Below are 10,984 nucleotides of genomic sequence, written 5' to 3'. Positions count from 1 at the left end.
TTAAGTGCGTACTAAAAATGTGCCTAAAATATGTATACACCACCTTAATATATGGGCAATAAAGTCGTATATACATATTTTTGGCACTTTTTTCGATCGATATTTTCAGAATTGACCGTACCTACCTATCGTTCGTGACATCCACGATGGCGCACAGATTTGTTAAATCTAATCTTTAATAAAATGACAATACGAGAGAAGGCATGCGTCTTCGTGAATGACACGATCATTACTGCCGCAAGACAGGTAATTCGGCTGAAATCATCAATCCAATTCAAAAACCAATGTTTAAATACCGTTCCCCCGAGGATATTAAAATCTATTATCTTAGACTTCCTACTAACCTAGATTATTTTTTAGTTTGATTGATAAATTATTAATTTGCTCTTTGCTAAGATTTATCTATCTAAAAACTCTATTTTTGGCGTATTAATATCTTCTTAAAATATTTGGGTGTTGGCTCGCGTGTAGGAATTCCCCGTCAGGTCGTAACAAAAATTCCTTGCAAATGACGAACCTTTAATCTGTTAATAATGAATACATGATTGATTACGTTAGTAAGAAAAACCTACCCCAATGATTATACGAAGAGAGAGTATTGTCACAAACACTGCATAAAGTTTCACGACTTTATTGTCGGCAAATTACAAATATTTGTTTAATCTGGATGTGACATGATGATGATGCATGATCCGGCTCAGCAGAAGTGCATATCCGTAAAGTGTTTCTTGTTTTTGAACATCTGGCCAAAGGACCCGTAGTTTTCTTTCTTCTCCTCCTTCTTTGGAGCAGAGGATGCGAAAGGTTTTCTGAAATGATAAAAGTTAGGTTAAAGTAAATGCGTTTCACAAAAATTTAAAAAACCAGACGAGTCTGCGCGACAAGACCCTACTTTATAAATTAAGTACATCATATTTTAACAAAAGCGCTATCAGGTTCAATCAATGTTGGTTCGTATTAAAAGACCTTTCTTGATGTTAAACTTAATGGGTCAAATAACTTTAAAATGGCAATGGCAGTAACTAATGCGGATGATTGCCAGGGAATAGGGTTGTTTCCAATTTTTTGAAATGCTTGTAATACGTTCTATATTAACCAAACGTTGCCCTAAAATTTAACTTTTACCCGAAAAACGGCTTTAAATATGTTAAATTAACTAAATATATTTTGACCCATGCTTTCGCGCCCAAAACGCTTTTTGAAAATTGTATGACTCACAGTTTACGGTTTGACACATAAACCACATACAAAGAGACAAATACATACCAAAGAGTAAAGTAAGTATATAGGTACATACACACGTAACACCAAGACCCCCGTTGTCTATTCTCAGTACAAAATTTGATACTCAAGCCGTAGCCATTTAGGTGGTGGGCAAGCTGTGTATACGTGCGTGTGGGTTTTTTTTAACCAACTAATAAAATATGTTTTCTGTAGTAATTGAATAATGATATATCATAGAGTATTCATTATCCATTAGCATTTCTATGATATTAATTTTTAGTGCAGATATCGAAGCTTCAATTAATTGCCCACCACCAAAATGATAACGGCTTAAGTATTAAATTTTGTACTGAGAACAGACAACGGGGGGCCTACCGCAAAAACCGAAAATCGCATATTGTGGGGATCTTTCTCTTTTACTCTTACTAAGACGTAATAAGAATAACAGAGAAAATGCCCGCAATGACGAACTTCGATTTTCGCGGTTATAGTGAAGTGTCAAACCGTAAGTTGTGAAGTCATCAGAATCTTCAATGTCGTTTCGACTTGGGTCACGTACAAATAGCCATACATTTCATGTGCCCCTCCCCGAAAAAATCGGCAGACTGTTTAATACAGAAAATTACAGACGGCGTTTATAAGCTTACACGCGCTTTTTGCCTACATTTACGACTTTAACGAGCTTACACTCGCGTACGCGTACGCTCGTATAAAATCGTTTTACTCTTATACGCTAGTCGGGAACCGCCCTAAGCTTCAGGGACTCACTTCATGGGACCAGTGACATCGTAGTGTTTACACGCGTGGTTAGCCTTAGTGGCAGTCTTGCATTCGTCGCCGCGGGCCATGCTAGCAGCGATCTCTTTCTGTCGTTGTGTAGCGGGAGCCGGTGGAAGCGAGATGGTTGATGAGTGGCGGCCGGAGGGGGGAGAAGCTAAGGCACGTGCTGGATGTGGGTGAGCACCGCGTGTTCCAGGCGGTTGCCGGTGTTTGCTCGACGGCTACCCTTGCGGGTACACAGGTTTTTAGCAAGCCTGGAATGAAATAGTTTGTGTTTAATTTTGATATAAGCTTTTATAGTTGACTGTATCTACCTACCTAAATAAACACCCTGTATATGGGTACATATACAGGGTGTTTATTTAGTCACCTGCAATAATTTACAGGGTGAATATATAGGTCATACTGAGCAACTTGTACTATGGGACCAATCCCGAAATCGCGAAAAAAAATGTCTTTTCCATACATTTTGGCTCTCTGATGACATTTTCTGAAGTCTGAGACTAAATTTAGATTTCGGGGTTGATCCCATAGTAAAAGTTGCTCAGTATGACCTATATAGTCAGCCTGTACATTATAGCAGGTGACTAAATAATTATCCTGTATGATAACAACCAAAATCCAATGGGGTCTGTATTTTTATCACATATTACTTCTGGTTGTATTATATAGTCTATAGTCTACCTGCTACTGAAATATTTATTCACATGGTCCTTCGCGCCGGATGGAATATAAAATGAAAATAAAAATACCTATAATAATATTGAATACGAAATTCTGTCAGCTATTATAATCTTCGACTAGGAACAGGCAGGATATACCAAGATTTACCGGGACATTTAACATAATGTTTAATTCATTTAACTCGTTCTATTCGATAAACAATCCCATTACGATACTATCGCTTTTGAAACAACTTAAGTAAAGATGGAATCCATATTGACTCGAGCTGTTTTCGAAATTAGAAAAGTTATGTTGATGTAGGTTTACCATAAATCCAAGTTTTTGGATTTGCATACAAACCGGACTGATGGGCTGATGCAACTATTTGCATATTCTCATCAGAATGGAACCTGTTCGTTGTGTTCCGATACAGAAATACTTTGTTGTCTATGGTGTTTAAAAAAACATTACCTACAGTGCAACGACACTCATATACCTACATTCTGACTTTAGAACTGTCTTCAGCTTGCCCAAAACTCTCGAAAGTACGGTCGAGGAAATTGATTCTTTAGCAATTTCCGATTCAAGTAAATTTGGTTGTACTTATACATACTTATGCTAAGAACTGTCAATGTAAAGTTAACTGTAAACTGCTAAAGAATCAAATTCCTCGACTGTACACTGCTTCATGCCTTTGCGTTGCAAACTATTTATGGTGTACTGCACTGTGCACTGGAGAGACACCGTTTTTGATGGCTGAATAGACCAATTCGAGACTTACATGGTCTACCACAAGCCTGGCAAGATAAATTCGCGGAAAACGGTACTGCTGAGACGCCTTGTCGTTTTTGCCTCATGTCAGCGAGCGATGCACGTCTCATCACAAAGCTATAACTATACAGTTACGGCCTGATTTAAACATTGTTTTTTTACTTTTATTGTTTTCTTGTCCTAATTAGATTCTAATGAAATCTGTGTAGTAAATAACATTACCATCGACACTCTATTAATTGACAAATAGTGTACCTATTTTAGAATATAGACAATACTTTTCACGTATACCTCTAGGTATTCGTACCTTCGGTAGTCACGAAATATGACTTCACTGTTAATCCCGATGACCGATGAATACGAGTAATCAATTTGAAAATCGATATTTTCCCTATAGCTATACGCATACCAAAAGAATCGTCTTCGTCATCAAACATGCCTACTTAATTTTGAATTTAAAGCCTAGAAAGTTAAATTCTTAAAATGTATGTACCTATTGTAGTGTTGGCCAACCAAAGCAGTTTTATGGTTGTCTGTTTCTATTGTCAGCATGTCAACCATACATAATAACCTTATAAGGTCGTATTTCAATAATGGTCTCTTCCGCCGATTATGTTTCCATTCATTCTCGAGGGAAATAACCTCAGATTGTTAGACGTCAATGGTTCTTAAATAATATCGCATTTAAATGAAACTAAAATTAATAGAAATACAAGACCACGCATAAGGCGCATGATAGAACGCTGGCAACGCAACCGGTTCTGTGAGTCGAAAGAACATGGCGTGGCTTTACTCTGATTGTAAAGTATTGTGTAATTCAGGCGCCATATGGGAATAAGTATAGAAATGTAGTAGTGTAATGGGAAATGGTAATTTCGCTATTAGATCTGGAAGATTTGGGTTTCGGCTACAACACATCGATGGTTCTGACACGGTCTGTGTGTATATCCATATCATATTTTTTTGTAGTTCCCTTATGGTTCCAATAAAGGGAACTATCGCTATTATGAGCGAGTAATTCAAAACTAACTTGAACTTAATAAAATTGAGTTTTATTTTTGTATTTTATTCAATGTACCTACATTTAAATCGTGAAAGCATTGTGTGAAATTGCGCGTAAAGTTTGATATAACTGTTGTTTATTCCATTTATATTAGTGAGTACCTGTAATTGGCTTTTTATTGTTACTTAAAATATGCATGTTTTTGCAGCTTTTGGTACTCCTTAAAATAAATAAATAATGTTATAGAGTCGGACCACGTAATTCTAAACTGACTTTGAAATGTCATCAATTTATCATACACGTCCAAATTCTATGAAAATATGACTTATAATGACCCTTTCACTTTTTGTTCTGCCAAAGGTAGTGACGTAGGGCTAAGATGGTCGGCTCTTTGTCATTTGTCACCATGCCTGTCACGTCAGTGCGAAAGTGACAGGCATGGTGACCATGCTGCCACTGCAGGATTGGCTTAAACAGACTCTATTAAATAATGTTAATAATAAATAATGTTTAATAAAATAGTGTTATATAGTCTTTGGTATTAACAAAAATTGAAGATATTTTGCTGCCTATTCATTGATTTATGTTGAAAGAAATATATTTTTTTTATAATAAATTAGATAAATATAAATATTACAGGACATCTTACACAAATCGAACCTAGTCCCACAGTAAGCTCAAAAGGCCGGATGCAGACGGCTTGGCGGGAAAACAAAAACGATCGCAGCGCTTGATGTGGCCAAAGTTGGCGAAAAATCTCGCGGTGTATGGGTACTTTTCAGTTAGTATGTCGCGATAAACTCATTTTCATGCGGTTTTCACCTATCAATAGAGTGATCTTGAGGAAAGTCCCGGTGTATAATTTAGTTGAAATATGACGATGTTTGCTAAAGATGTCGGAAAAAATCATGCTGTTTAGGAGCTTTATTCGAAAACGCTGCGTAATCCTTTTAAGATAGAACAACACAATGTATGGTAAGATTGTCTCTCGTTGATTGGTCTACAAAAAAGTCCGCGATGGTATATATCTATCTTTTAAGGATAACTTACTATACTCATTCTTAACTTCTAAAAAAAGATCACATACTTATAATCTGGTATTTGCAAAGCTATTTACACGAATATAATATTAATCATTAACAAATTAAATACGTTAGTTACATTTAGTATTTCATACAGATTATATATATATATATATATAATCTGTATGAAATACTAATTGTAACTAACGTATTTAATTTCTATATATATAGGATCGAATTATTTTAATATGTTCGAGTCTTACGGGACTAAAAAAAAACGTAAAGGCTAAACATTTTGTCTATCTTATGGCAACACAGATTTAATGCTTGCTTGTTAATAAAATAGCACGGATAATACAGAATACTAACATTAGGTTATTGTAATAATCGTTATAATGTCAGTTATATAAAGACTGTCAAAAGCATACTTTTGGCGGGTAGGGCCAGACGCATAGAGTTAGACCAAGCTAAGTTGGCAGCGATTTTGATAGCACAGACTGTGAAAGTGTTATTTTCAACGTCAATCTTCTATGGAATTACCAATTATTTCGTCTCGTCTCGTCTTTCAAGTCTAGCGTATGGCCGAGAACGATGACGAACGAGATAACATAATCGGACTATAGGTATAAGTTGCTGTTTAAAATCTATAAACAGAACAACGTTTTTATATTTGAAAACATCATACGTATTCCCGAAGATCCTCATCACAAGCTATGCTATCAAAACACAACAAAACACATTTTTCCTTTAATTTGTAACGAAAGATCAATGAATAATATTGACATAATAATATTAAATACACAAATAATTCTTACTATTTTCAGTAAAGCTAAAAACCAAATGTGTTTAACCTTAGAGACGAATAGATCTCGCGCATTAAACTGCATTATAAAAAATGTTATTAAGGAGATAACCTTTTATTTTGTTGCGCTCATTATTCTTGAGCGCCTACAGAGTTGCCAAACCGGCCAATAAGGCTTGTATTGCGGGTACTAGACGATGATATATATACAGATAGATAACTACTTAAATACATAGAAAACATCCATAACTCAGTAACAAATTATCTGTGGTATACACACAAACCAGGACCCGAACCCGGGACCTCCTGCTTCGTAGGCAGGATTACTACCGACTGGGCCAGGAGGCCGCCATAGATCTTAAGATACTGTGTGTAACTTTATAAATATAGCAAGATAAACCCTGAAAGATAGCCTAACAGCTGGTTAAGCATTGGCAAAGTTTAGGAAAATAGGAAACAATGTGCGCACTTGTTGCCATGGCTCTTGGCAGACACCATCAATACTTGTGCCAAGTGAGGCAGTATCATACACATGCGGAATTTACGGAATTCGTGCCTAGGAGGAGGTACATATTTGCTGGTTCATTTTGGCGTAGGTAACAATACACAGTACATCCACCAGCAATTACACCCATTAGAATTAATACATAATCCCTCGTATTGAATTAAATGCCAATTTTCAAGCACTTAGAAGAGCACAATAGTTTAATTTTAAGAACCTTGGGCGCCGGTGGCATTATTTTAAGGGGGGGGGGGGGGGGGGGGGTGACTATAGCACTACCTTATAAATCTGTTTTCTTAAATGACTTTGCTGTTTTTATTGTTTTTTTAAACCTAACGAACATATCCTGTAGCGCATGAATTAACACAAGGCCGAGTCACTGCAAGAAGACAATTACGTTTTGTGTTGTAAAAACAACACACATTTTACATGTTTTTTTTTAGTGTGAAATATAATACTTGTTTGTAATAATACTTGTTCTTTAAAAGGAAAGTTCAGCTGGCAATTTAGCGACGCTTTTAATTAAATCAAATACCAGTTTAAAGTATGTTAAGCTATTGGACACAGATTACTAATGAATTTATTTCCCACAAAGGAGTCCTACTTGTAACAAATTACGTTAAAATATTAGCAAAATTGGAATTCAATAGATAGAAATGTATTTTAACACTGTGTTTGTCTTTTTACTGACCTTGGGAGAAATTTGTCGGTGATCGCGAACTTTCTCTTCGATCTTGTCATTGACACATACAATTTGTATAAAAGTAATAAAAGAAATTCCGAAAAAAACAATTTAGACGGCCGAATGGGGAAAAGACGTTAGTCCAACTGTCGCGGCGGCGCCCGCGCCGGTATATATGTATGGACACCGGTTCCTCGCGTGACGTCACCGATTAACGTGCGGTATAAACAACGTGATTGATATAGTTTAGTTATTATTTTGCAAGTTCTTTTCCATTTTTTATTAGTTATATATTTTAATGTTCCTTGTGGAATTAATTGCAGATATTATCTGGGACATAGGGACTAATACTATTTTAAATAGCATTTTGGGCATTTGGGATTTTTCTGGACTAATAATTAAAAATTAATATATTGCTGTAAAATGCCTTAGTGATCGCTAGCAGTTGCCAGAAAACCGACTGCATTGTCACGTTGCCGTTTGATAGCAAAGGTGATCCACTGGGAGATATATAGGGCCCTTTCCTAGTCACTACGTAGAAAGCATCTAGATTTGGCTCTTATGGCCCCAGAGCTTCAACCCTAAAGGCCACAAACAGATTCAGACCGTTAAGACCGAGAAATGCCGGTACCTAGGTATTGAAAAGGGCCCTTCGCATGAAGTCGTTCCACCCAGCACTCCCAATGCTTACACCATCGGAGTGCATTGGCTATAATAGGTTATATTTGTTGATGCCTATATTCTACAACTTTGTAATTAACTGGAAAGTGAGTGTTGATGTCCAGCAATATGCCTATTGCTGTAAATGGAAGTGCTTGATTCTCCCACACAACCGACGACAACTTTTACTTCGAGGTTGCAATAAGAAAATTTATCGAACAGACTAAATACCGTATAGTCTAGGCGGTTGTTCTGTATTAGATACAAATAAGAGTAAAGTCAAATAAATTTCAAATCAAGATCATCTTTAAAAACTTCGTCAGTTTCAGCCACATATAGTTCATCTGGCTATAAGAGTATTCACCTACGAGTAGAAAGAATGTCATCATCAAATTAAAACTTTCGATATTGTCCCTGCTTCCTTGACATTGTCCTTGTAGTAGCACTACATTATCTATTACGGCTAGTACCATACTGTCTTACCCGAGCACGTAGAGCGTAGGCATCAAACAAACCAGTGGAGGCCTGGTCCCCGATGACACCTGCTTATTACTGATCTAGAGATCAAACTGTCCCGTCTTCATGCCTTTAACATCGATCACCGACTCATGTATAAATAAAATGAATAAATCATTTATCCAGAATAAATAAAACCCATTTTACAAAATAACTCCTCTGCCAAACTGCAGGACAGTTTGTTGGCAGAGGGACTCCCCTAAAACATAGATGGGTAGACTTAGCTAAATGGCTATTTACTTGTTAACTACATCTTATTGCTTATGGTGGTAACTTCAATTTGATTCTGTTTAAGAGAAACATTTTCATTTCAAACTTAAACATCCTAAGTGATTTACACTCCCTTATTCGACTTAGCTTCGACCTGTTTGGATTTTGCGGTAAGCACTCAGAAATATGAGTACGTGCTCCCAGTCACGTCTGTTTGTCTGTCTCAACTTTCTTGTTGACAACATGTTACATTACAACTCTTCAGAGCGGAACTATTTCATAAGTTTTAGGGAAGAGTGAGGAAATCGGGAACCTTGGAATATTATGAACATAAAGAAGTGCTGCTTCATCAATAGGAAACTTGAGGTCTTACAGTTCCACTAACCTTACCCAAGTGGCGAAGTGTTCTTTCGCTTCCCTTTAACAGTTCTTCTTTCGCTTTACTCTCCCACAGTTAACACTTTTACGAGTATACTGACCAATTTTGACCCATATTTTAATCACTACATTGTTTACAAACCGAAATAAATGACATATATGTCCAAAAAAATGACCAAGGCTGGAATCGAACCAGCGTCTATGCCTAATTACATTATTCCCTGTAACTTCCTTATCTTCCTTGTATCCAAAGGGGATGTTACAGCACATCAAGAGTTCAATGACTTTCAATTGTTCATCTCCAAACAAAAATCTGGTTCCATTGCGTCCTCTTGGCTACCGCGCCAGTATGGTAATTCAGAACATTTTTCCAGTCGACCATCTCTCTGCAGACTGGATTCAACCCAATTTAAATTCGATCTTGTGTCTTCAGCGATAAAACTGAATTTCCTTTGATATATCTTAAAGCTACTATCATGCTCTCCCCACGTGGGTATAAGTGGTAGTAGTAAATTCTTAAATAGTTTGCTAGTTCAATAGGATTTGGAGACAAGTTATTTTTTTCATTCTGGTTTGGACTGGTTTTGAAATTATGCAATCTCGATTCATTCGTTTAATTGTTGATAGTCACACTTAAATCGCATGATACTATCTATGTAGTCTGTTATTTAGAATTTAGTGCCCACTTTTTGCAAATGTCAAACTAGTTACCATATAGGCAAAGATTCATCCATAGAATTGTTGATGATACATATTATGTAGTTAGCAACCTGTGTTGCGAAAAAATGGAAAAAAATACTTAAATTATAAAATAATAATGAAAACAGTTGGTACAAATAGAAAAATTGTTGGAGATTTTAAACAAAAAAATTAAAGATGTGTCGAAATAAATTTATATCTGTAGTTCGTAATAAGTAATACACGCGCCGGGAAAGAATTTTCGTACAGTCAGCATCAAAAGTAACGGCTCAAATAACGCTTCATAAGAATCTAATCTACCATTCTAGGATAGGGTCGGCAACGCGCATGTAATACCTCTGGTGTTGCAGCCGTCCATAGGCTACGGTGACTGCTTACCATCAGGCGGGCCGTATGCTTGTTTACCACCGTCGTGGTATTAACAAAAAATCTGTAACAGCTTAACAAAGTGATATTTTTAATATAGAACAACTAAGACTGTAAAAGATATACTTTTGAATCTGAATTTAGAAATTTATCTATATTTGGAAAAGTTATCTGGGATGTCAGATACTTTTGGCGCGTTGTTTCATCCGCTACTATTGATGCTGACTGTACAGCATTGCCGGCTGGCAAAACGACATTGACTAAAGAAATGGCGAAATGGCGAAAGCTCTTTACTTATACGAGTACCAACTAAAGCAATAAAATAACCGCATGGTCACATTATCACACGTGAATATGAACATCGCTGCTGACACACATCCCACTTTATTGAGACTGAATTTTGCATACTTACACGTGTATTTGGAGGTTTAGCAACTTTTTGTTGCGGGTCGACACCCTTGGCGAAACCTTTCACGTTATGATGCATCCACACCGCCAGTTATCTTTGAAGCAACACTGTGCAACAATAAGTAACTAGATAAGTAGGATCAAAATTATTTTCGTTGTCTTGTTTCTGACCACTCTGTCACGCGTATGTACTTCCGTCGTGTATCAAATAAATAACCGGCCAAGAGCATGTCGGGCCACGCTCAGTGTAGGGTTCCGTAGTTACTCTTCCGTCACAATAAGCTAAACTGGAGCTTAA

At 36.6% G+C, this 10,984-nt stretch overlaps 1 long non-coding RNA gene across 1 annotated transcript; it reads right to left on the bottom strand.

Moving 5' to 3' along the window:
* Positions 1 to 615: 615 nt before the first annotated feature.
* On the bottom strand, positions 616 to 7,641 carry LOC133522722 (uncharacterized). The gene is made up of 3 exons (XR_009800114.1): positions 7,459 to 7,641; positions 1,993 to 2,258; positions 616 to 809 (listed from the first exon to the last, which is right to left on the bottom strand). It is a non-coding gene; the product is annotated as an uncharacterized LOC133522722 (long non-coding RNA).
* Positions 7,642 to 10,984: the final 3,343 nt, after the last annotated feature.

Source organism: Cydia pomonella, chromosome 11 (assembly GCF_033807575.1).
Source record: "Cydia pomonella isolate Wapato2018A chromosome 11, ilCydPomo1, whole genome shotgun sequence".
NCBI classification, from domain to species: domain Eukaryota; kingdom Metazoa; phylum Arthropoda; class Insecta; order Lepidoptera; family Tortricidae; genus Cydia; species Cydia pomonella.
Note: the sequence above shows the minus strand (reverse complement) of the source record. Positions and strands in the feature narration are given on the sequence as shown.